Below are 27336 nucleotides of genomic sequence, written 5' to 3'. Positions count from 1 at the left end.
AGGGATGTGGTGGCAGGGCGGAGAAGAAAGCCCTGTCCACTCAAGCTCTGCTCTATCCTGAATGTGTGTGCAGCCAGGCAGGGGCCAGACAGGCCTGAGTTCCAATCCCACCTGCTAGCTGGGTGACTTAGCCATTCTTTGCTTCAGTTACCTTATCTATAAATAAGGATAATAACGTATATTTAGAGCACGGTTGTGAAGATGAGATGAGATAATCCACGTCAGTTATTTCTCTCGCAGTTGGAAACATTCTGCCTTTATACCATTGCCCTCTTTTCTTGTTGAGCCCATTCCATTTTGGGGGGGGCTTCCCTCCACCCACGTGAAACAGCACTCAATACCAAGAACATTTGCAGAAGGTAATTTCCTACTGTTTTGAGGAGCCCTGGCCTTTCTCAAGAGTATTAACGCTGGATTCCATCCTTCCGTCCCCTTCCCCCCAACCCCCAAAGCTATAAATCACCATCACTTCATGCATCTATTAACATTTATGAACATTTGTGAAGACATAGCCTTTTGGCAACTTAGATCCCATTTTTTAAATGTACCTAAGGGAGCCTGCCAGTTAAAGAACACCCCTGGTGAGCACTTCTGCAAAGTAAATAATCACCAACTAATTCATTTGCTTTACAAAGTGCACATTTTGCATATGATGATTTCAGAACAAAGCAGGTTGAGCTCCTGAAAGTTCTAGTTCTTAATAAGCAGTATTCAGGAAAAAACAATTTTTCTTTGTGTGAGTGACATAGGTCTCTTTTCCCAGTCTCAGTGGGGCATCAGAGAACTTTATATAAAGTAGAACTATATTTTCGTATTTTTGAAGTATATAAATTGAAGTGCATGGCTTGATGATTTTACATATGTATGCATCTGTGCAGATAAGATGTGGAACATTTTAGCACCCTGTTTCTGGTTTGGAATTTCATATAATGTAATTGAAGCAGGAGGGAAGGGAGACTAGGGAGACACATTGACCGAAGTAAAGCCATTTTAGTTTTAGGCTGACCCTTAATCTAAAAGTCAGCAGGTCATAAAAAGAGTTACAAGATCCAATTCATAGGAAATCACAAGACCCCACTCCCTCCCACAGCAAAAGCCACGTAGGCTGGACGTTCTCGAGAATCACTGCCCACGGGTAACCACACCCCTAAGACAATGGAAAAACTAACCGCCCAATGTACATGTTAAACCCAAAAGTAAAGACTAAGCCCCTCTCTAGATGGTTAGCTAATTTTAAAAAAATTTATAAAACCCTTTGTCAGAGGCAAAGGAGGGTCCTCTTCCTTACCTAGGAAGAGAGACCACTGCTTTGTTTATGAAGTGGCTCATTTCTTACTTGTATACTTACTAAATCTTTGTCCTTTTCTCTAATTGGCTTGCTCTTGAATTCTCCTTTTTCTTGACCGAAGCCAAGATTCTGGCTATGTATGATAGATGTGACTCTGATGCCCGAGTTTGGATTTGTAAGGTTGGTGAGACTGGGGACAGGATTTTCTTTTGTTATTTTCCTGCTCCCAAGTGGCCACCAAGAAGGCAGTGGTTTCTAGATGCATCTTTGAGGTCCTAACTGCCGGTTTCCCATTAGGAGTGAGGTCTGTGAATTCAAGGACGCTAGCACCCTTCCCTTCAATTTCTTCTGTTCCCATAAAAATGCAATTCCATTTAAACTCTAAGGCTTAGTGAGTCCTAATTACTATATTTATAAAAATTATATACAATTAGAGCAGAGTTTCAGGAACCAAGCCAATTCTCTTGGGGGGAGAATTGAATACATTGAAATGTAAATTTTAATAGGGCAAAAGATGTTTTGGGGCAAAGCTGTAATGTGACATCTTCCAGGGCCATTTCTGTCATTGGTTTTTAGGGGCAGAATATAGGTTCTTCCTTGCCTCTTGGCTTTAGCTTGGATGCAAACCATTCTTAAGACATCAGAGTTCATTTTGGAGATTTTACATGGAATGGTTGTACTTTCTGGACCAAATGTAGGGCGTGCGGTTAGCTAAGGATCTTGATGCCCTTAAACATCTGAATGACAGTGTGACGTCAGAGTCCAACCAAAGGTGGATTTGGAAATCAGACGGAGACAGAAGTGATACTTGGTGGTAGGAGGTCCCTGATCCGGTCCAGGCATGGGACCAAGCCCTGCTAATGGAGGGGTCAGGTGATTTGGCCTCCAGCCAACCAAGGCTGGCCCAACATTTTGGCCTCCAGCCCAATCCCAGAGCTCACTAGTTTTCCATACAAGGCGGTGCCCATGGAACTTTCACGGAGGCCAGAGAAGCCCAAGCCAGAAAGAACATTTATCCCTGAGCACTCTCAGAGCTTCAAAATACCCTGCCTGCATCCACCATGGATATCCCCTCTCCTTGCTGGCATGCTGGTCCAGCGCACGGATGGGCTTGCTGTCCCCTGCGCATGCTGGGGCCCTTCACCCTTCTAGGCCTCTGCACAGTTTGTGAGCTCTGCTGCGGTCACCATGCCTTCCTTTGTCCACTTGTCAAGCCCCAATCACCATGTTCTTATCAGGTGCACGTTCCCTGATGCCCACCCGTGCAGAACCCAGCGCCTCTCCCCTGAGCTCCCTGCGCATGGGATCCTGCAATTGTTGGCTGGAGGTTAGTCTTCTGTAGCAGAGGCCAAATAGGAGTGCCTCGGCCAAGGGGGGTTCATTCTCAGCTCTTGCCCCCATGATATTCCAGGCGTAGTTCAGGCCCATACATGGTGCTCTGTGCAGGGAGCCAAACACCTGCTGCCCTACCGCTCCCCCATTCCTAGGGGTGTCTTCATCTGCACAGACCAGATGCTGGCTGTTCGCAGGTCAAAATTCCAGCCAGTGGGAAGGGAAAAGGAGGGAGGAGAGGCCACGCCCCTTTCCCTGAAGGGTGCGACTCACTTCACACATACTTACTCAATATTCGTCAAATGTCAGAAACTGCCTTCGATGCTGGGGAAGGAAGCAAGCCTAAACTTCTGCGAGGGTAGAGTTTACATCCTACTGGGGACAGAGAGAGAGTAATAAGACAAAATATATTGTACATGCTGGGTAGTACGAAAACTATCAGGAAAGAGGAATCTGATTTCTTTTTTTTTTTTTTAAAGATTTTTATTTTTATTTATTTATTCGACAGAGATAGAGACAGCCAGTGAGAGAGGGAACACAAGCAGGGGGAGTGGGAGAGGAAGAAGCAGGCTCATAGCAGAGGAGCCTGATGTGGGGCTCGATCCCAGAACGCTGGGATCACGCCCTGAGCCGAAGGCAGACGCTTAACCGCTGTGCCACCCAGGCGCCCCAGGAATCTGATTTCTTAGGGAGCTTTGCAGTGCAAGGAGGGTGCTTGGACTTCCAAGGGAGTTGTTTGCATTTAATAACTGATGGGTGGATGGTTCGTGGGTGATCCGAGGGCAGTGGTAACCCGGAAGCACAAGTGCCTCCTCCTGCAGGGGGCGCCCCTGAGCTCACACACTGGAAACCTGGCTCCCCGAAGGGGAAGGATGATGCTGTGGCACCGAGGGGACCTGCCTTTGGACTCTGAAAGCCTTTTATCATTATCATCATTATTATTATTATTATTATTATTATTATTATTATTATTATTACTTCCCCTGGGCAGATGTGGTGGCCCAGTAACGGGCAGTCACAAGCAGTGACCTAGTTGAGGCTGATTCCATGGACAGGACTCTTTTTTTTTTTGAAAATGATTTCATTCATTCATTTGTTCGTTCATTCATTCATTCATTCGTTCATTTTAGAGAGAGAGAAAGAGGGCCAGCACAGACAGGAGCAGCGGGGGAGGCTGAGGGAGGGGTAAGGATCTCCAGCCGACTCCTTGCTGAGACCCTGAGATCATGACCTGAGCCAAAACCAAGAGTCTGGCGCTCAACCGACTGGGCCACCCAGGTGCCCCCAGGACTCTCTCTCAATACTGACACCGAACAGCAAACTGCACAATCTCTGGGGAGGAAGATACTCCTCACAGGAACCGCAAGCATTTCATATTCCATGTGTGGTGATATGTACACCCTTTCGAAAACAGCAAGCATTTGTAACATTATTTAAGGGTAATCCCTTATGTGGACTAATTTGGTTTCCCATCTGATAAGAAAACTCATTAATTGCTACATGCAAAGTAGGAGACTTCAATTCAACAATGGAGAGATTGTCTGAGGACTTCCCCCAAACACCTTGTCTAATACTGTATGTCAGAGGACCTTCCATGTCAGTTTATAGAGGACTCCCCTGTGTTTTTCATAGCTGCATAGTATTTCCACAATGTGATGAGAACATATTTTATCTAAGTGGTATTGATGTGCATTTAGCTTTTCAACAGAGAGACATTAAGGGATGTCAACTGAGAGCCTTTGGTTTCAAATCCAAGCTCCAGCACATTCTAGCTGTGTGATCTTAGACAAGTCACTCAACCTCTCTGTACCTTAGTTCCCTCATCTTTAAAAGGGGGATAGTTATCACATCTATCTCGTAGGGGATTAAAAAAGGTAGTTCATGCAAAGGATGGAGAGCAGCATCTGGGACGTAGTTAGTGCTTGGGAAGTATTAACTGCATTAGTATTGTGCATTTCTTACTGTGACTAGAAAAAAGTCAGAGTGCAACAATTTAACAGTTTGTTCGTGCTTCCTTGTCTTCGTGTCTCCATGAGTAGTGTTTGAAAGCAGGTTTTAAGAAACGGGTTAACTAGTAAAGCTAGGAAATATCTGATAGTAACAGGCATTTTAGAAGTAGAAAGAAGAAAATTACTGCTACTATCTTTGGACTATTTCTTTCCACTGCGGGTCCTTTTTTTTTTTTTTTTCCGTTTGTTTTGTTTGTTTGTTTTGCTAATCTTTGGAGGTGAGTTTTGTCAGCCTTTATTTCTACGTGTATATGATGAGGACCATACTGAACTGGAGTTTGTATCCTGATTTTTTTCCTATTTTATTTATAGGGGTTTTTCCCCAGCTTATTGAGGTGTGACTGACAAATAAAATTGTACGTATTTAAGATGCACAGCGATATTTGGGTACACGTCTTCTGTGAGGTGATCACTGCAATAGTTAATTACCTTGCATACGTACCATGTTTTCATGTGTGTAAGAAGAACACTTGAGATTTTCTCTCTTAGCAAATTTTATGCACACAGTACGTTATTGATAATATAGTTGTTATGCTATACATTAGGTCTCTAGAACTTACTTGGGACAAACCAAAAGTTTGTCCCCTTTGACCAGCATCTCTTTTGTTTTGTTTTATTCCCCTCTGTTTTATTTATTTTTATTTTTTATTTTTTGAGAGAGAGAGAGCATGCAAGCTGGTGGGGAGGGGCAGAGCAAGAGGGAGAGAGAGAGAATCTTAAACAGGCTCCATGCTCAGTGCAGAGCCCAACACAGGGCTTGGTCCCACAACCCTAAGATCATGCCCTGAGCCAATATCAAGAGTCAGACGCTTAACCAACTGAGCCACCCAGACACCCCCATTCCCCTCTGTTTTAGAGCAAGCTTAAGTGAATAAGGAAAAAGGAGGGGCAGGTGTGTGAATGAACATGTTTAGCATAGAACAGAAACTTCAACATTGCAATCCACCTAGAAAAGAGACTGCTTATCTAGAGGTTTCAAATTACCCCCATTCTCTCCCGAAACTCAGGGGGTCCCATGATGTTCGGGGTTTCCCCTTTCCCAGCACGCATGTTGTGCGTGTTTGTACTGGGGCGTACATGTGTGACTGCGCACTTTACATTTCAAGCGTGTGTCACTCAAGAGCTTTGTCCAAAGGGCCCCTTAAGAGAGCCAGGCCAGGGAACTCTCCAAGTTCAGAGGCGGGCTTTGATTTCTGAGAACACATTACAGAGCTGTTTTTGATAGAAGAGTGATTCTCAGCTGCTGAATAAGAAATAGTCCTCCTCCATAATGCATGGCCCTTTAGAAGAAGGAGAGAAAAGGAAGTCTAAATCTAGCATCGGCTGGAAAAAGATGGTGAGTGATTGAGAATACCATTCAAAGCAGGCTGGGTACTTCTCTCAGCTAATTCATACTTCCCTCCCGCTCGCCGAGGAGGCCCCCAAGTGGGGGCTCGCCTGCTCGGGGGCGCTGGGGTCAGGAGGACCTGCAAAGGGAGCTCCTCGGCTGCAAGGCACAGGTGACAAGAGACAGAGGCCAGACGCTGATGGGGGTGCCTTCCAACTCAAAGATAACTTTACTCAGATATCCTAGATCCTTATGAGGTTTTTATTTTGGGATCCTCATTTTGGCTGTAGTGTTCACCAACTGAAACACAACCACAGAAACCGGGGGAGGGGAACATATGGGTTTGGGGGGCCTTTGCTGAATTACATTCCCACTGGCCTAAATATACCACCCAGACACAGGAAGGAGCCTGTTTCACATTTCGAGTGACATTTCTAGTGCCTGTCACCATCCATACACTGTTGCTTCTTGTTTGTTCAATCTCGGTGACAGTGGGGGACTTCCCAGGGCCCGTAGCTTCTAGAAAGTTTAGTCTTGGAGACATTGTGGGGAAAATGTCTGGAGGGGGTTGAATAGTATCCCCTAAGCCCTAATCCGCTGTTCCTGTGAATTGTGACCTTAATGGATAGTGTCTTTGCAGATGTCGTGGCATCAAGGACTGAGATAATGTTTTTCTGGATCATGTCTTCCTGGATTAGACCCTAAATCCAATGATTGGGGTCTTTACAAGAAAAGAGTAAATAGCTTACCCAGGGAAGATGGCCATGTGAGGACAGAGGCGGGGATTGAGGTGATGTGGCCACAAGCCAAGGATGGCGAGGAGCCCCCAGAAACTGGAAGAGGCAAGGAACTCCCTTCAGAGGGAGTGTGGTCCTGGCAGCACCCTGATTTCGGATTTCTGGCCTCCGGAACCGTGAGAGAATTCATTTCTACTGTTTGAAGTCACCCGGGATTTGTTACAGCAGCTGCAGGAAACAGCTATGATGTTCCAGGCCTGAGTCCCTCTGGGCCTGTCGTGTCCCACTCACCTGTTACATAAATGCTCCAGCCACACCACCTCTCCCAAACTCTCCAGGTCTTTCCGATTTTCTTCCCCAAACTGCCTTCTCCCATGCCGTCCCCCTGGCTACTTACTTACTTCTAACCCCAACGTCACTCTCGCCCCCAAGTATATTCTGTCCCGCAAATTGTCCCACGGCCTCACAGGGGCTGGGACTTGTGTGGTCGACCCGGCTCTCTCCAGGCCACTCCATTCACTCGTTCATTCAGCAAATATGCATCAGACCCTGGCCCTGTTGCAGGCAGTCGTCTGGGCGGGGGTGGCGGAGAAGTAAACTTTGTAGGAGAAATTTTCTTTGTGAAGAAATACTGATGTTCTCTTAGATAGTCACAGCTTATCACTGATATAATGGCTTTAACAATTAATTGTTGGGGGGGGGCCTGGGTGGCTCAGTCAGTTAGCGTCTGACTCAAGTTTCCTCTCAGGTTATAATCTCAGGGTCCTGGGATCGAGCCCCACGTTGGACCCTGCGCTGGGGATGGGGTCTGCCTGAGGATTCTCTCTCTCCCTCTCCTTCTGCCCCTCCTCCCACTCACATGCTCTCGCTCTCAAATAAAAAAAAAATTTTTTTTAAAGAATTAAATGGGAAAACAGCTAGAAAGCTTAGAACAGCGCCTGGTCCACAATTAGAACTCAGTGGATTCTAATGTTGTTATGCTTCCTGTTATTAAGAAGTTATAATTGGGAAAAAACAGCGTGTAGTCCGAACAGAACACGGCTCGGAGCCAAATCCTGCCCGCGGGCCCAGTATTCTCTCGCAAAGCAAGAGCAGAAGGAAGGAGCCTGGGGGCCATGTGCCAAAAACGCACAGAGCTCCTTGCTGCTGTCCCCGATCCTCTGGCTCCGGGTCTGAGCGTCACTCTCTGTCACTCACACACACAAACACACTCACATGGCGGCCCCCTGTCTGCCACGTCACCCCACATAATTGGCAGGGCAGCCAGCTTGCCCAGCAGCTCTGAGGCCTCCGGGGAATTTCTCAGAATCCCTTTCCCTTCCAGGTGAGCCGGCGGGAGCAGCGGGCCAGCCACCTGTTGCTGCTCTAACCAATCAGCACAAACTTTGTGACTTAACACAAATCCATCATCTCACGGTCCAGAGGTTCAGAACCTGAAATGGGTCATCTGCGGATTGTTCCTTCTGGAGGCTCCAAGGATTCCATTTCCCTGCCTTTTCCAGCTTCCGGAGGCCGCCTGCATCCTTGCTTTGTGGCCCCACGTCACTCCGACCTCCGCTTCGGCCATCACATCTGCTTCTCTGACTCTGACCCGCCTGCCTTCTCCCTCTGACATCCCAGGCAGTCTCCCAATCTCGAGGTCCTCAACTGAAGCCCATCCGCAGAGTCCCTTCCGCCCTGTGAGGTAACAGAGTGGCAGGTTTGGGGGTTAGGACGTGCACACCCTTGTGTGCGGGGTCATCATTCTGCCCGCCGCACCCCACAGGACTGGCCACGGCGGCCAGCTTCCCAGTGGATCTGGGGCCTCAGAGGAACTTCCCAGAATCCGCTTCCTCCTAGACGTGAGCCAGGCGGCCTGCACGGCAAACCTCATGGGGCTTCTTAGTCACGGCCGGTTTGCTCAGATGCTGTTGGAGTTCATCCGCCGTGGATCAGCGACCACGCAGGATCGATGGGTCCCCATAGGTGGGTGAGGTTGTCCTCACCTCATAGCGGTGTGAGCTGGGGAGGGAGGGCCCGTTTGAGCCCTTCCCACCCCCTCCCCATTCCCCGAGACGTCCACGCCTCTCTCCAAAAGGATATGTGTGAATACATTTAGGGCCCACCCAGGTAATCCAGGACAAATGTCTCCACGGGAAAGCCTTAATTTCATCACACGTTGTGCCACAAAACGTGATTCTCAATCTTGTACCATACAAGGCAACATTCACAGCTTTTAGGGATTAGGATGTGGGCCCATCTTTTGGGGGCCACCATTCAGCCCACTACAGGGGGAAAGGGCCAGCCCTCTGGACACAGTCGGGCTTGGAATCCACGGTCTGCTGATTCTTGGGTGCGTGAGCTGGGGCAAGTTGCCTTAACCTTCCTAATCTGTGGCACTAGCATGGGATTAAGAATCCAGCTCACAGATCTGTGGCAGCGGTTCCGCCACCTAATGTGGCACAGGGCGCCGTGCGGGGCCCGTACTAGGCATTGGGCACGCACAAGCGGAAAGCACACACCGTGCAGACGCCAACTCCTGCCTGTTCTCTTGGACGAGTCGTAATGAGTCTTATGCCTCTGTATCTTATGTGAAGTACGTCAAGCGTCTCTGCTGCCTTCCCAGGACACATGTGTTTCCTACTTTCTGGGGGAAAAGTGGTGAGAGCAAGCAGGAAATAAACGTGTGGGTTCCTCCTCCCTGATGTTTCCCAGGGCACGGTGCTTCTCAGATGTGCGCCTGAGTTTCATCACTGCGCTGGCTTTCTGCAGCTGATAGGGCAGGTTTGGCCACACCTGTCACCTGGATGGGAAACAGACATGCAGGGAGGTCAGGTGGCTGACCCTGTCTCACCCAGCCAATTAGGGAGGAAGCCAGGAGGAGGCACCCCTACCCTCCGTGTCTAGACCCTGCACCCAGTGGGATGTTTGCACTCAGCAGCATTTGGAAATTACTTCCATCTTCTCCTGTTGTTTTACAAGCAATTTTGGGAGAGCGAACTGAGTCTAAAACGTTACCCACCTCCTGATTGTAATGAAACCAGTTGGAGAGAGGCACGTGTGTTCCTTGGAGTCCCCTGGGCACATTAAACCGTGTTCTCACTAATAGGAACCAGCACCCCATTGGAACGCGGATGGAACATTTACTCCCCTGAGTGCACCTGGGCAGTTCTGGAGGGTGGGGCTGCTGCTGTCGGCTTCTGGTAGCTGTGGTTCCTAATGAGCCTCCAGGCTCTTTAGGAATGTGATCTACCTAAGTCTCCCAGGATGGGCAATGGAGAAGGGCACGTTGACCAAAGAACGCCAGAGAAACCCTCACTGGACCTTCTCTATGTTTCTCGGTAAGACTGTGAAGTTTCTGAACGGGAGAAAGGAGACTTGACAATCAAACAGGGTCCTTTGCTATAGGCACCAGGAGGAGACTATGCATAAGGATAGAACACTATGGAAGTGCTCAGAGGATGGAAGGGAAAGACTAGAAAATGAGGTTTGGGGGGAAAAAATCGAGTCCTGCAGATCCAGGGGGATCTCAGTAGCAAAACCTGTCTGATGGTCTCATCTGGAACAGGAGCTGAAATGAACTACCTCTGTCTTCCATCGGGATCCTTTTGATAAGATCCCACCATTTTGAACACTTCCTCACTTTCTGCACAGTGAGCTGTGTCGGGCTCACCCTGTCCTTTTCCTGTCCTGACCCTAGATTCATCCATTTCTCAAGGAGCCCTGGTTGCTTTTTGGGGGAACAGTGTTTAGACACCAGGATGGCGTGTAAGGTGCACGCCCTGCTGCCAGGCTGTCGTTGCTTCTCAGCCCCCAGCGGACAGAGCATCTGTGTGCACCTGCATGTATGTGCACGTGGGTGCATGTGTGTGTGTGATCTAACGGGACTTCGTACTGATGTCTTCGTGCCAGCCTAATGCCACGGGTCTCCCTGTTGCCTTTCTGTGTCCCATGTTGGTGCCCCCCCTTCTCCTGCAGTGGGAACCCAGGATTTCAGCACAGCCAAGATACTTACTCATTTGCTTAATCCTACAACGTACACACGATCATTTCAGAATTGCCTTACGCAAACCACTGCAACAGCCTGTCTACTGAACAGAGTTCAGCATTCATTTGCTGTCCTTTTGTGTCATCGAACTGAGGGTCGATAGCCCAGGTACTAGGTTCACAAGGTACGTGGGTTGGTAACCTCTGCTTGGCTGTGTAATTCCTAAAATGCAGCTCGTTTCCTTTTTTGTTTGTTTTTATTCCATTTTAGAGATTTTTCCCTATTCTCGTTGATATCATATTATTATTCAAAAATAAATTATTTTATGTTAATCTTGTTAATGATTACCCAGATTCCAAAAGACTAAAACTATGTGAAGACAGTATTGTCAGTAGGTGGGCCTCCCTTTCCTGTCACTTCTACCAGCCCCCCGCCATTGGGGATCAGTGTCATTAGTCTTTGGTTATCAGACCTGTATGTCTTTTTTCAAAAAATAAGCAGATAGGTATAAAACCATAACAAAGGTCATCTAGGTAGGAGGGTAGAAACTGTGGACTAACGCAGCCGGTGCTTAAATGTTAATTTTTTTTTTTTGACACAAGGAGGGAGCACAAGCAGGGGGAGTGGGAGGCGGAGGGAGAGGGAATAGCAGACTCCCGGCTGAGCAAGGAGCCCCATGTGGGGCTCGATCCCGGCACCCTAGGATCACGACCTGAGCCAAAGGCAGTCACTTAACTGACTGAGCCACCCAGGTACCCTTAAATGTTAATTTTTGAAATAAATAAAGCCCCTCCCCCTGGTGGTCGTTACAGCTCAGACCAGCCCCATTCCTGCACCTCTCGGACTGTCCTTTTCTACCCTCTGAAATCATTTTCTGGTCCCCAGGACACATGATGCTAAAAATACCCATGAGCATCCTCATTGACAGACCCCAGTTCCTGGAGGCCCTGGGGCCTTCTGCTTTAGTGACTCACCAGCTGATCTGGGGAAGCAGGGCCCCAGGATGCATTTGGCTTGTGGCTGGGTTGGCGGATTCGAAGTGGAGAGGGCCCTAAGTGGATTCCAGCACACAGACCTTCCTCAAGGCATCCTGGAGAATATTGCTTAGATGAGGCCTGAAACAAAGTGAAGTTCAGTATATCGTGCTCAGACCCCGATTACCCACACCCACCTGTCATGTTGCCCCTCCCTCACCAAGAGCCAGCTGCAGAGTCCTCTCTCTGCCTCTTTCCCTTAGGCGTTTGCACCTGCTGTTTCCTGTATCTAGAATAATCCTCCCAGAGATGGCCTGAGATTGGGTCACTCTTGTCAGTCAACGCCAATGCCACCTCATTGGAAAGCCTATTCCTAACTGTATTCATTTTCTCGGGTTCCCAGAACAAGGTACCACAGACTAGGGGGCCTAAACCACAGAAATTTCTTTCTCACAGTTCTAGAGACTAGAAATCCGAGATCAGGAGCTAACACGGAGTTTCTCCGCCCTCTGTGTGTGTGCGTATGTGTCCTCCTCTCCTCTTCTTAGAAGGACGCCATCCTATGGGATTAGGGCCCACTTGGTGACCTCATTGTAATTTCATTATCTCTTTAAAGACTTCACATATATTCCTGACTACAAATACAGTCAGATTCTAAAATAGTGCAGTTAGGACTTCAATGTATGAATTTGGAGGGTGGGAACACAGTTCAGCCTATAACACTGACCATTCCATTTAAATGCCCTCATTCTGCCCCATCACCCTTTATCCTATATCCTACCCTGCCTTCTTCAGAGCATTCATCACTTTCCAAGATCCCCTGAAACAATATTTTCTTACTTATTTATGGCTCATTAGCTACTCAGGATCAGAACTGTCCAATGGAAATATAATACAGGTGCAAATGTAGACATATACATAATTTTAAATTCTCTAGTAGCCACACTGAAAAAAAGTAAAAAGAAAATGGGTAGAATTAATCTCACTAATATATTTGATTAACCCAATATATCAAAAATATTATCATTTCAACATGCAAGCAATATAAGCGTTATTAATGGTATGTTTTATGGGTGGTTTTTTTTTTGTACTAAGTCTTTGAAACCTGGTGTGTATTTTACACTTAATAGCACATCTCAATTGGGCCCAGCCACGTTTTAAGTGCTTAAGAGCCACATGTGACTTGTGGCTCCACACTGAGCAACACAGCTTTAGATTATAAGTTCCAGCAGAGCAGACCCTCATTTCCTTTGTGTGACCCTGTATCCCTCGTGCCCGGCACGTGGTAGGCATTCAGTATTTGCTGAGTGACTGGTTGGATAGATAATGCGCTGGGCAAGATTGGCTCCCCTTGCCATACCCAAGGCTGACCTGTTTATCAGAGTGGTCTTTCCTAAGTGTCGGGAGAAGATCCTGTCGTTTTGCAATAGATGCTTCCAGAAGAATGCATTTGTCATGCAAGTTGACCCTTTTGGCTGTCTCTGATCTAACCAATACCCAGGTTGCACATCCTTGTTTCGATCCAAGTAGTCAGGGTTGTTTGCATCGAAGCTTTGTTGCTTGTCTGGGGTGTATGTGTTACCTGCATGAAAGCCAGAGCCAGATACTCATGTCGCAAGAGGCTGCCTGGCCAGGAGGGGTGGTGGAGACAGCAGGTCCGGCGCCCATGTAGTCTGGCTGGCAGGAAACTTGACTTTGGGCAACTTTTTTGCTTCCTCAGTATAAATCCTGGAGTAAGAAACAATGGCAAGTGTATTTGTTTATGTGCCCTGGAGAGCCCACCACGCTTCATTCTGCTTGATTTCTTATTCCCCTCATTGAGCACTGCTGAACTTTGTTGTGCTTGAATCACGATTCTGCTCTAAACCACGCTTCTAAAATCCTATTCCCAGCCCAGGGCAGGCAGACCCAAACCAGCACATTATTTATAAGAATGACGTAGCTCTCGGGTAGGACGGCATGTCTGGGGGAGCCTGCCAGCCAAGGATGGCTTTGATCTAGTTTGTGGTGGTTTGCATACAGAACTGTTCATGTATCTGATAGCCCAGAGAACACCCGGAGATTCTGTGGTCCCGACAGTGCTATTTCATCTGTCCTGGGCTCTGTGGGAGCCCTTGGGAGGCAGTAGGGCCAGGCCGACTAAGGCCTGACAGGCCCTGGCAAGGAGTTGGGTTTTACTCCAAGTGTGCTGGGAAGCCAGTGGAGGGCTCCAAGCCGAGGAGAAATGTGACCTGACTCAGGTTCTGCGGGGTCCCTCTGGCTACGAAAAGATGGGAACAGGGAACCAGGGAGGTGGGAGGGCCCCAAAATAGTTCAGGTGGGAGATAAAGTGGCCTAGTTAGGATGCAAATCCCCTTGCCATCATTATTCCCCGAGGTGAGAGGAGCTCATCACTGCAATATTAGGATCTTCTTGAGGGGTCTGGCGGGACTCTGAGTGGTCTACCTGCCCCATTTTTCTAGAACATGTATAATAAGAACAAATGTGATGCCTGCTCGAAGTTGGGAGTGTGGGAAGAGGGTTCTTTTCTATTGTTCTGTAATTCGTGGGAGTATTAAATTATCTAAATTTGATAGACTTCTAAGGATTGTGCCAATCCTTCAAAGGAGCGTGTGTTCAGTTAGACGAGGGGAGTAAAGGAATGTTCCAGAATGATTTGAGCTCTCAAGTCAGTGTCCCATTGCTGCCTGAAATGTCACCACTCTAACCTTGGGGCCAAGCATTGCCCTTGTCCTGCTTCTTATCCTTCCCCTGACTCTGGATTCTCAGTGCAGACACTGCTGAGCGTTGTGTGTGTGCTTTCTACTGTCTTCCAGCCATAGTGATGGGAAAGCATCTCAACGTAGACAGCTGCAGAAGCTTCAGGATATTCTCCGCTTCTCTTCTTACACTCCCCTGTGTGCCTCGAGTTAGCCTTCTGTAGCGTAAGCCTGCTTATGGAATTCTCCTGCTTGAAACCCTCCAGAACCTTCTCAGAGCACTTAGAATAAAACCCAAACTGCTCCCTATGGCCTGCATGGCCAAGCACGATCTGCCCCCACAGCCTCCTGCCGTCTTCCTCTGGTTCACTCTCTCCAGCCACACCACCGTTCCTTCCATTGGTTGAACATGCCAAGATGGTTCCCACCTCAGGGCCTTTGCCCTTGCTGTTCCCTATGCCTAGAACACTGTTCCCTCCTCTGTCTGTGTGGCAGGCTCATTCTGTTCTTTCAAGTCTTTATTCAAACAGCTTTTCTTCAGAGAGGTTTGCCTTGATCATCAGATTACAAGTGACCACTCGGGTCACCCATCATTGTTTTATTCCCTTCAGAGCAGTCACCACTAATGGGAAGGAATTCTGTCTATTTCTGATCTACTCATTCATCAGCCACCACGTCTGCACTGTAAGCTGTAGGGATAGGGATCTGGTCTGTCTGATTCGTCACTGTGAACCAGAGCTTAGAAGAGCGTCTGGCACATAGTAAGTGCTCAGTAAGTATTTGCTGAACGAATAAACTCACAGCTTCGATACTCCAAATATAGTTTGGTGTCTCCTAGTATAGATCTTAGGTGAGAGCTGCTGGCTGGTTCTCTCTCAGGCATGGTGTGCTATGGTTACCCGGCACTGATGGGGCTTCCTTAGCAGGGAGAGCCTTCTCGATGGGATGGGAGGAGCTCCTGAGGTGGGCTGTGTCATTCCCTTAGCCAGGACCCAAATTCACCTCCCATCACCCACCCACGGCATTGAGCCTATAAAGTCTTCACCTTGATCCTGACAACCATCGGAGGCCAGCCCTTTGCTGCCTGTCTACCCTCGTCTCTGCAGTTCAGCCTCTGCCTTGCCTGTTCCCATGTGCTCTCATCTTTCACCTGCCTCCCCACCATCCCCTCCCTGACACCTGGCCCCTCCCAGCCTCATTCGATAACCTTGGAACTCTCCACGTGTCTAATGTCTTTGAAGAACTTATGTGAGTCAGGAATGAACTCTTCCTTAAATGTTCCGTAGAACTCACCTGCCAAACTCAGGGATCTTCCTCCCTTGGCAGCTCAGACCTCCAACTTGTAGTTCTCAGTTCCATGAGATTGCTGAACACGATCTCTGTCTCTATATCTGTGTCTGTCTCTAGCTCCAGCTCGACTTCTGTCTCTCTCTATCTCTGTCTCTGTCTCTCTCTCTCTGAGGCCATGTGAGGACCTAGTGAGAAGGCAGCCATCTGGAAGCCAGGAGGAGAGATCTCCCCAGAAGCTGAATTGGCCGGAACGTTGATCTCAGACTCCCAGCCCCCAGAACTATGAGAAATGAGTTTCTGTTGTTTAAGACACCAGCCTGTGACTGTCTGTTAGAGCGGCCCGAGCTGGCTGAGACAAATGCCTTACTCTACACTGAACCCTTTATGTTCACTGCCTCTCATTTTCCCTAACCCTGAACTTGGCCCGAGTGTCCTCATTTCACAGAAGAGGCAAGCAGAGTCTTGGTCAGATAAATCCCTAATGTCAGAGAGGTAGGTCATAGCCTTGTTCGAGAGATTCGTTGGTGCCTCCTGAGCTATGTCGTGCTGATTTTTTCTTTTTCTTTTTTTTTTTTAAGATTTTATTTATTTATGTGACAGAGAGACAGCCAGCGAGAGAGGGAACACAGCAGGGGAGTGGGAGAGGAAGAAGCAGGCTCCCAGCGGAGGAGCCCAATGTGGGACTCGATCCCGGAACGCCGGGATCACGCCCTGAGCCAAAGGCAGACGCCCAACGACTGCGCCACCCAGGCGCCCCTGATTTTTTCTTATTAAAATTTTTAAAAAATAATTTCTAATGTTTACAAATTAGAGATTTCATGTGAAAATGGGCATTTTTGGCTTCTTTTGAGTTTGTGTTTCTCTGGACAACGAGTAAGAACTGTTGTGCCCGATGTTGGTCTGAGGGTCTTGCTGAAAACGGTAGGAAATGGACCGGCCAGCATCCCTGCCAATGCCTTTCCTTTCTGGGGTTAACATTGCTGGGCCATGGCCCCTGGAAACTCCAGGCATCCACCCACCACAGGCCTTGAGTCTCTTCCTGGATCAGAGCTGTCTGTCCAGGGAGGGGCTGCATTGTCACAGAGACATCCAGAAGCCCTGGGTGCTTCACAAAGCAGGTGCTTTGTGAAGAACAGATATACGAATCAGGAAGGATTGTGGGACGGGGTAGGTAGGTTCCTACCTGCAGCCCGTGTTATGACTTTCTCTAGGGCGCCCCTTTATGTGATGACGTCCCCGCACCCCTACTGCCTGTGAGCTAAGAGGGTGGGCCCTGGAGCCTGGAGGGCTGCCTGTGAGGCCTGGCTCTGTCACTTCCCAGCCCTGCGACTCTAGGCGAGCTCTTAGACCTCCAGCCTCCCTGCAGGGGGTGGGCCAGAGGAAGATTTCAGAGGTACAAAATGTGTTCACGGACACACCGGAGCCCTGCTGCTGCTTTGTGCGTGAGGCTCTCCCCCCAGATACCTGGTAAATCAAGCTTGTGTGATTCGTCCACGGACACGCAGCGAAGAGGAGCTGGGACTTTTCCTGCCACGTGGTCCCCCTTCTGGATGATGGAGGGGCACTGGGTGAGAAAGGGAGTGGTCACTCAGCTGTATGGGCCCTGGGATTCTGCCAAAAGGCTCTGCCTCCCAGAGCCCACATCTCTCAACCCCCACCCTTGTCGTACAACCTGCTGGGTGACAGAAAGCGGTCCCTGGGTTGCTATCTGAGGGCTCTCCAGTGTCCTGCAGGACAAGAAGTGGGAGAGATGCTGCCCCACTGGGCTGGGCACACAACAGAGCTGGGCAGACTCCCCATGTAAGCGCCCTGCAGATGCCCCCCCCAACACGAACTCTGGCCTAGAAATGCGGTCGGGCTTTTTTTTTTTTTTTAAGTTTCTGCCTTTTGGAAGCTGTTTTGTTTTGTTTTGTTACTTCTGGGCCCTTTTCAGAGCCCATAGCCACACTTGTTTTGTTTTGTTTTTTGGAGATGGTGTTTCCTCCTGGGAAATTTGTTTTGCCACCTGTGTGCTGTGCGATCTCGGGCACTGACAAGAATGCCTCATGTCTGGGAAGTGTTTTGCACAATTCCTGGGGCCCTGTCACCTGCGTCACCCTGAGAAGGAGGCAGGCAGTGCGTTCGGCTCGCCCATTTCATAGTCGATGAAGCAGAGGTCAGAAGAGAAGTTTGCAGCTGAGGGTCACCGGGACGCAGGAGTGACGTTCGGTGTTTAACAACAGTCAGCTGTGGGGTTGCGGCAGGGCCCGGAGGCCCCAGCCATGCAAGGCATTGGCCATTTAGCTGCAGGATCACGGGAAGATCCAAGAGGTACCAGGGGCGGGTCTGGGGTGACAGGACGGTGTTCGTATCTCCAAACAGGAGCCACTTACCACCTGGGGCAGGTAATTTCCTACTGGTGCTGGGACGTAGCATCCGGGGCTCTTGGGTAGCAGACAGTGGAAGCTCTGGCTAATTTAAGCACTAAGGGACTGTCTTTATCGGTTCGGCCCACTGGAACAGAACCGTAGACTGCATGGTATTTATTTGTCACAGTTCAGGTGGCTGGAGGGCTGAGGTCACAGTGCCAGCAGGGCTGGGTTCTGGTGAGAGCCTCTTCCAGGCTAGTGCCGGCCGACTTCTCCCTGTATCCTCACCTGGCAGAAAGAAAGCGTGTTCTGTGGTCTCTTCTTATAGGGGTACCCATCCCATTCATGAGGGCTCCACGCTAACAACCTAAGCACCTCCCAGAGCCCCCACCTCCTCATACCCTCACATTGGGATTTGGTTTTCATTCAGTGAATTTGGGGGTGGGGGGCACAAATATTTGGTCCAATTGCAGGGACTTTATAAAGAACATGGGGTCACTTACAGAGTAGGTGGGAAGAGGGCCAGCCAGACCCAGAGAAGGACGGAGAGCAGAGAGCTCCAGGAACCTCTGGGGCAGACAGTCTCGGCAGTTCCTGGGGAGCACTGCTCTAGGGATGACCCAGCTCCCGCATCTGCTTGTTGCATCATCCATAGAGAGCCTGGTTGGCCCAGCTTGGGTCACATGCCCCCTTTGGCCGAGGCAGGGCTGGGTACCTAGACTGAGAGCCCCCCAAGACTGTGTGCAGTGTGGGATGAGGGACTCCCCAAAGAAACAGGTGTTATTACCAGATGAAGGGGGGATGGAAGCTGGGTGCAGGAAAGCAACAGATGTCTGTTGCAATAAGAATGAGAGCAGATCAGAGAATGTTCGGGCTAAGCAGTCTTCTCATTGAGCCATGGGCCCAGAAAGGAGTCCATGGGCCCAGAGAGGCTCGGAGAGTTACCTGTGATCACACGGTGGGTACCATCACCAAAACTGGTAGGTGATCTTTTCTTCCCCAAACATGGACTTTCTAAGAAAACTTCACTCCAAAAAACAGGCTCCAAAGATGTCGGCTAATCCCTGTTTTCACTGCACACTTACGTGTACCAGGCACTGTGGGGCTCGTGTTCTCAAAGCAGCCCCACAGAACGTCTGCTGGAGTATATTATTATTGACCCATTCTGCAGATGAGTAAATGGAGGCTCAGAGAGATTATGCAACTTGCCCAAGTACTAGGGCAAGGATTTTTAAAATAAACTTTTTATTAAAAAAATTTTAAGAAAAGTATATAAATATTAACTCTACAGTTCAAGTTTCCACCCAGTGCCAGGAGACTAGTCCCTGGCTCAAGAACCAGCTCATGGCCTGTGTCCCCGAACTGCCTTCATGTCCCCTTCCACCCCCACACTCCTGGCTTTCAGCACCAGGGATTAATTTTGCCTGGTTTTGAGCTTTCTACAAATGGAATCATACATTTGTGCAATTCTGTGTCTGGCTTCTTTTTGCTCAGTGTTACGTTTGAATATTTCCATCCAGCGTATGTGGCCACAGTTCCTTCCTTCTCGGGATGTGAGCTAGGATTTCTCGACCTCAGCACCACTGACGTGTTGGAGAGGGCAAATCTTTGCTGTGGGGAGCTGTCCTGCGCACTGCAGGGTGTGGGTAGCAGCATCCATGACCTCGACCCACTAGGTGCTGGTAGCACCCCCGGTTGTGACTGTCAGAAGTGTCTCCAGAGGTTGCGGAATGTCCCCGGTGGAGAAGCAGCACCGTTGAGGACCGTGGGTGTGAGTGTGCCGCAGCTTGTTCCCCTAGTCTGCCGTGTGGCTACTTGGCCCCTCCCCAGTGTCGGGTTACAGTCTTAATGCCGCTAGTACCGTCCTCGCGTGTGTCTTCTGGGAGCTACCCGTACACACGTCTACCGTGCAGACACCTAAGAGTGAATTTCTAGGTCGTAGCATCCGCCTGTGTTCAGCTTTTATACGATTCCGACACATTGCTTTTCTGAGCGTTTGTACCCGTTCTCACTCCACCGGCCACGGATGAGAATTCCAGAATGCTCCGCATTCTCATGGGGCTTGACTTTGAACTATGGGTTTTTGAAGGTTGGGGCATGGCTCTTCCTCTTTTTGCCGTTCACACTGCCTGGCATAATAAATCCCACACAGCAGACACCGCTTGCAAAACAAAAAAGACAGGAATTCTGGCCTTCGACTAGAAGGTCCCGTAACCCTGATGTCCTGCTGCTGAGCTCCGGTCCTCACCAGCAGTTGCTCCTGGGGGGCGGGGCGTGCTCCTTCCAGCGTTGGTGACAAGGTGTCTCCCTCATCAGCAACTCCAAGCAGCTCATGAGCCCTGGGGATGAGGCCACATATTCACTTTCTAGGCGAGTTTCATATCCTGCCACAGTTGTCAAAGCCAAGTGTCAAAATGTGATTGCAAAGGTTTGGTTCAAGCTTTGTCATTCAAACAAGACTTGTCAATCAAGCGAGGACCTGCTTTTTCTTTCATCCTGCGGCTGTATTTTTACAACGAGCTGGGACTCTTTTAGGACTAAGTTGCATAGCCCTTAAATATTAAGTGTGTTGTAGGCAGACCCTCTACCCGCCTGGGTTTTTTTTTTTTTTAAGATTTTATCTATTTGACAGAGAGAGAGACAGCCACTGAGAGAGGGAACACAAGCAGGGAGAGGAACAAGCAGCCTCCCAGCAGAGGAGCCCGATGCGGGGCTCGATCCCAGGGCTCTGGGATCATGCCCTGAGCTGAAGGCAGATGCTTAACGACTGAGCCCCCCCTGCCACTAGCCTGGGTTTTTAAACACATATCACCACCACTGGGTCATCACTGTCGTCACCATCATTGTCACCATGCTGCTCGTCTCTGAAGCTTTCTGTGTTCAGAGTGTTTCACACACTGTCTCTCATTTGATCCCTACAATAAATCTTGAAACATAGCAGAGCGGGGAATCAGGCTTTCACCGGGGAAGCAGAAAAGAGGCAAAGAAGTGGAGACTCAGCCACAGGACAGCCCTGGTCCCGGGCAGAAGAAAGTCTTAGCTCCTGGCATTAATTTGGATGCCCCCGTAGAGGGTCTGATTTTTCAAACCACACATTCTGACCTGCAAAAAAAAAAAAAAATGTAGGCTTTTCTCATACAGCTGCACTTGACCTCTCATTCTGCCCAATGGTGAACATTTTAATCAAGCCAGAGGAGTCATTTCCAGGTTTTTCCTTCGTGGTCATTTCAGATTTACACTCAGCCGTTCGGGGTGCCCTCACCCGCACCCCGGGGTGGCACCCATCTTTGGAGGCTCCTGTCATTTTAAGTCACGTCCAACTTTATCACCTGTTTTGGAAGGTGTCCCCCCCTGTTGAAATGTCCTGTTGCAGGTTTGCCATGGACTCTCCTCCACCGGAGGCAGGAGGCCCAGTTTGTGCCCCAAAATGCGGGCAAGGGCGATGTCTCCAGGCAGAAGGGACTTGTTAGGAATGATAAATCACAGGCATTAATAGCAACACAGCACCCGCCTACACTAAAAGGTCAACAAGGATTTAGCCTACTGTGAAATAAAATAGGATTTCAGAGGAGACTACCCCTTGGGGTTAACTTTAGGAGGGCTGGATGAGCTTTGAAAAATCCCCACAGTCCGTCTCACGTTAAGCCTCGTGTTACTGGATGGACTAATGGCCATAGTGCTGTTCCCACGTCTGTGCCAAGCAAACGTCCATAGTTGCGCCATCATTTTACCAAGAGGCCACTCTTATCCGGGTCTCACAGGTGAAGCCAACAGACTTGACCAAGGCCCCGCCGAGAGGAAGTGGACGAGTCAGGATTCAACCCAGGCCTGCCGAGCCTCAGACTTTGGGCCTCCCTCTTTGAGCTGCCAAGATGCGTGGGCCCCGGAGCCCTTTCCAATGGTCTCTGTCACGAAGGGGTGAGTATTTTTACTGCCTTGTACAGTAACTGCTGAAAGTATCACACTTTCAAGGCAAAAAAGCCATCTGAGTCGTTTTAGTGCCTTTTTTTTTAATTAATCTTCTTGAAAAAGTAAAGCGAGAAATGTGCAGAGCGCTTATCAGCACCAACAGCCTCACCCCCTCATCACAGGCTGTGGCGGGAGGGGCAGGAGAGACGTGGGAAATGGGAAAGAAGGAACCAGCAGTGCAACCTCCAGGTCAGATTTTCAGGACCCCAGAAGGCTCTTGAGCCTTAGGGACACACGGAAAGTTTACGGAGGATGCCAGTAATTGGGCTCACCCCACAGCCTTCCGTTCTGTAGCTCTGGGGTGGGTGAGAAGTTAGGTTTTTGTTTTTTGGTGCTTTTTTTAGACTTTATTTTATTCTTTAGAGAGGGGAAGGGGCAGAGAGAGAGAATCTTAAGCAGGCTCCCCGCTGAGCATTGAGCCCAAGGCAGGGCTCGATCTCATGAGCCGGAGATCATGACCTGAGCTGAAATCAAGAGCGAGTCGCTTAACCAACTGAGCCACCCAGGCACCCCATAAAAGTTCGGTTTTTCACATGCTCCCCAGCAGCACTTTGGTGCAGGAGATCTGCAGACCCTGCTTTATGGAATTCTATATCAAACCTGCCATCCTGGCCAGGGGTAGCTCTGGGGCCGAGCTTCAGGGCCACTCTAAGACTTTGAACCAGCTTCAAAGCAGCTTGGTGTCTTGGGCTCAGGAGACCTTTGATCAAGTTCAAGCCTCATTCTAAGCTAGTCTGTGTAAGTTCTCTGAGCCTCAGGGAGTAACCAGTGTGAGCACCTGAGTGGAGTAAACTCACAGCGGAAATTCCACCTAGTTCACTGTGGCTGGAACAGAGTGGCAAGAGATTATGTTTCCAGAGTGGGTAGGGCCTTGTCAACCTCCAGAAGTCTGAACTTCTTGCTCTTTGGCAGTGGGGAGCCCTGAGAAGATCTGGAGCAAGGAATGATGGGAGTGGGGGGCAGGAAGACAGGTCAAGAGGCTGGTATAAGAGACTAAGTAGGGATGGACAGTGGCCTGACCTAAACACATAGCACCACAGATGGGAAGAAGCAGGCTGCACAGGGAGAGGGTGAAGTCAAGGTGTTAGAGACTGATGCATCGTGGAAGAAGTCTGGGCGCCCCTCCATGCTTAACATCCAAAGCAGCGTCCGGCACATGGTAGATACCCCAAAATAATTACTGGATGAATGAACAACTGAATGAATTCTCTTAGTTCTAGACCCTGTCTCGTTGTGGGAAACAGATAAAATCTTCATGTGAAAACACTAGAAACATGCATACATTCAGAAAGTGGTTCAGCTACTGACAGAGAGCCCCAAAATGGTAATGGCTACAACATAATAGGATTCTCTTTCTCTCTCATGTCACAGGCTGCCTGAGCATATGGAGCTCACAGGGCAGCTTCATGATCATCTGAAACCCAGGCCCCTTCTCTGTTGTTCTTTCATCATTGAAACATAGTTTCCATTTCATGGCCCAGTATGGCTGCTCTCACTCCTGCCATCACATAAGCACTCTGTCTTCATTTTACTTGTGTGTGAACCAGTGGTAAAGGAGGAAAGGCATGTACTTCCTTTAAGGACATGATCCAAATGTTATAAACGTTACTTCTTGTCATTTATTATTGACCAGTATTCAGTTATGTGGCCACACTCGGTGCAGGAGAGGCTGGGAATGATGGTCTTATGCCAACACTCGTCTTCCCAGCAAGAACATGAGGGTTCAATTTCTAAAGTGAAGAGGAGCACATATACTGGAAGACAAGTAGTCTGCTGTGGTGTTCAGCATGTGAAGCCCCTTGAGCAGATTTTGACATTTGTTAAATCTGGGTGGTGTATCCACGGTGTTAACCTGTACTTTATGTTTGAAACGTTTCATAGTGACACAAAGTGCTACACAGGTGTGAGCACCCGGCACCATTTCTCTGTCTTGGCAAGTGACCCACCGTGATGCTGAGACTCAGTTTCCTCACCTTCATCTCGGGTTCGTGGTGAGGAGTCTATGGATGGAATGCAGAGCCTGTCCATGGGGATTCGCGCACTTGGGCTGAAATGGGAACCTCACAACGTCAGGAATGTAAATAACAGAACCTCTGATGAGGAACAACTTACACAAAGAGGCATTCGTGTTCTTTAACCAGACGTCTGAATGAAGAAGGGCGCTGCCGGCATTATACCAGCAGCTCACTCATGTCAGGGCCCTGGGCAACTCTGTGATTCTCCAGACCTTGCCCCACGGTCCCAAAATAGTTGTCACAGCCCCAGATGTCATCTATTTGTAGAGCTGTATCCAGTTCAGCACTACGAACACGGGGAGTGGATCCTTCTTGGCTGGGGGGCCATCGTGTGCACGGTAGGCTGTTTAACAGCACCCCCCCGCCCCGGCCTCTGCCCACTGGAGGCCACCAGGGGCCCCCACCACCAAGTTGCAACAACCAAAGATGTCTCTGGACATAGCCATATGTCCTCAGAGGGACTACATCTGCCCCAGGCCAGAACCCCTGGGCCAAAGTAGGGATGACAATATTCTCTTAGTGCAGCTTTCTCTGTCTTCAGTAAGGAAAGGACCCCCTCATTTTCCACTGGCCAGGGCAGTTCACGTGCCAGAGCCCTGAAAGGGAGCATCTGCTGTCTCTGCCCTTCTAGAAGGAGGCAGCCCCGCCCCTGGAGAGGCAGGGGGTGGGGATGGCTGTCCTGGGCGCACCCAGCAGCGTCTGCACGAGGGGTCTTCACGGGGGGGGGTGTCCAGGTGTCTTCCCAGAGCTCTTTACATGCGTGGTAAGGAGTGTCTCCCGGGGTTGGCCTAGCTTGCAGGACCCGCGCAGACGTCTGTGGGGAGCTCAGCATTTGTCAGGCGCTGTATTAGTCCTTTACACACGTCCACATGAGGAATGGTCACCTCAGCTCTGTGGAGACAGACTATTCTTGTCCCTCCTATGCAGATGAAGAAACGGTGGCTGAGAAAGATTAAGCCACTTGCCCCGGGTCCCCCAGCCGCCGAAGGGCAAGGTGGGCACCAAAGGCCATGCATGTCGCTTGGTGCCCCGTCGGGAGACAGAAACCACACCAGCGGCTCTCATAGAGAAGGTTCCTTTAAAGGATCGCGGCCAAGGTACAAAAGAACCGCGAGGCAACCTGAAACTGTGAAGGCACCGCAGAGGGAGCACGTCCTGGGAGCATTGACCACGCCAGGGCTGGGGCATCCAGGGAAGGCCCAACCTGCCTTGACTCGGAAGCTTGGAGAAAGAGCCAAAGTGGGGCACCAGTGGCTGAGAAGCACAGGGAGGCTGGGCGTGGGCCTGCTGGAGACACCGACTGCCCCTGCTGCGGTCAGACACACTGGCTAGATGCCGACGGCCTCAGGGAGCCGGCGCTGGACGGACAGACAGACAGCCTGCCTCCCCCATCCTTCGGCCCCTCGCAGCTGGCAGTGAGGAAGGGTGGTTTTCAGAGTCCCAGCCCGGCATCACAGGGCAGAGCACAGAGGGGGCATGTTCGGGGCTCGGGGACAATCCTTCATAACCAGCACGTCTGCCGGCCTCCTTCTCGCCCTGCCTGACGCCGGGAACCAGGAAGGCTTCACCGAGACGGTAGATGATTGACTGTCTGTTAGGACTGGCCCGAGAGATGGGCCAGATGCCTTTGAGATCCTTCGGCGAAGGACTCTTGCCTCCAGGATCACGGCCTTCGCTGTGTGCTCGTGAAGCTAACAGCTCCAGGGGCAGCCTCTGGGTCTCCGCTCTCCTGATGGAAGCAGGTGCATGAACTCCCTCGGTGGGCCGGTTCTGCCAAGTTTTCCGTGGAGACCCAACCCAGGATGGCTCCACATGAACTCCCGGTGGTTTTTGTAGGCCCCTCATGGCCTCTGCTAATTTCTCTTTGGAATAGATAGAATGGTTCTGCAGCTGAACTCTGCTTCGATCACGCCTGCAGTCTTCACGACACTGATTCCATTTCACAGACGAGAAAGCTGAGGCCCACGGTGGTTCGGCATCCTGCTCGAGGCCACAGTCACTAGTCAGTGGCAGTGGCAGAACCACAGTGTGAAGCCAGGCCTTCTGCCCCCTAACGCTGTCCCTTCCCACCTAACCTCAGGAGGCTGTGACTTTTAAACCGGAGCAAGGATGTGGTCTGAGCCATGTTTAACTTGCAAATCACACAATGTGTTCCACTTTTATGCTGAATTCATCTGAGCCTTGATTCTTGTTTGTTTCAATGGTATGATTAAGAAAAGCATAATGATTCTCCTCTGGGGTCAGGTGGCTGTGATTGACAGGGCCGTGCACACAGCCAGTAGTTCCGCAGTCGCTGCAGAGTGGGGGCCTGTGCTCCTGACCCTCATCGCCAACCCCCCAGGGCATGACTTGAGGACAGGACGGCATAGAAGGGTCCACCATTTATCAGGCACGCACTCAGTGCCAGGTGCTCGGCCCTAGGGTGGTACCTATGATCCTCGCAATGTCCTGCATAGTGAGGACAGCCACACTCTTGTACAGATCAGGGAGTATCAGTCCTCAGGTCACGGTTATTAAGCAGTTGCAGGGTGTGGCTGTAGTTCTGACCTGCTCAGCCTCCCATCCTCCCTCACTAGTAACAGCACCTCTGTTTTCCTTTGTGGGTGCCTATCCCTCCCCCACCCTCAGGCCATGCAGAGTTTGGTTGGCACGGACTCTTCCTCACCCCCAGCTGCAGGGGAAATTCCTGACTCCCACATTCCATCCCCAGATTATAAGGATTCAGCCAGGGGCTAAGTCACCCAAACAAGGCAAAGGAGACTTGGTCCTAACACCACTCTTGAATTATTGGGAATGAGAAACTGGTTCTTTCTGTTGGACTTAAAGACATATACATGGAGTATCTGGGGTTACAGGAAGGCATAGGAAGATGACCTGTCAGAGTATGACACCCAGGAGCTGGGAGAAAGAGGGGAGGCAGATTCTTGATGACATCATTTATAATGCTGGATCCAACCCTACCTGAAACCATCACTTCCTACCCTAGGTTTCTCAGTTATGCAAGACAATAAATTCTTCACTTTTCTTAAGCCAATTAAGGTTGGCCTCATTTTTACTTGAACTTCACTGTCTCTTGACTGCTGACTAGATCTTTTTTCCAAGCATGTCCCATGCTCTTTCCACCAAACCAAGCCCCCTCCCCCCAACTCTAGATGGGTTGAACTTGGATTGGTCTCAACTACAAACTACTGAACTTCTCCTGAGTTGCCAACTTGGCCTCTCATGTGACAAACACTCAAGATTCAACCAATCCCACTTCTTTTATTCTCCAAAAATAACTTAAGATTGCCTATAGATGCCACCTCCCAAATTACCCAGAAATCCAGTGTCACCCTCTGGGCCTCCCCCTTTCCTGGATTGTCTGTGAGTGCTGGAACACAG

The 27336-nt window shown here is 49.7% G+C and overlaps 1 long non-coding RNA gene across 2 annotated transcripts in view; it reads left to right on the top strand.

Annotated features, from left to right (window-relative positions):
• Nucleotides 1–26949, top strand: part of LOC117795711 — a 31299-nt gene extending 4350 nt beyond the window's left edge. The window contains exons 1-3 of one of the 2 annotated variants that reach the window (XR_004619845.1): nucleotides 19614–19742; nucleotides 21733–21889; nucleotides 23822–26949. This is a non-coding gene — a long non-coding RNA (uncharacterized LOC117795711). Of the gene's footprint in view, nucleotides 1–19613; nucleotides 19743–21732; nucleotides 21890–23821 lie in introns of those variants that run through there. The other variant, XR_004619844.1, reaches the window with a different exon arrangement.
• Nucleotides 26950–27336: the final 387 nt, after the last annotated feature.

Source organism: Ailuropoda melanoleuca, chromosome 13 (genome assembly GCF_002007445.2).
Source record: "Ailuropoda melanoleuca isolate Jingjing chromosome 13, ASM200744v2, whole genome shotgun sequence".
Lineage (NCBI taxonomy): Eukaryota > Metazoa > Chordata > Mammalia > Carnivora > Ursidae > Ailuropoda > Ailuropoda melanoleuca.
The sequence above is the reverse complement of the archived record's forward strand: the minus strand, read 5'-3'. Positions and strand labels throughout refer to the sequence as shown.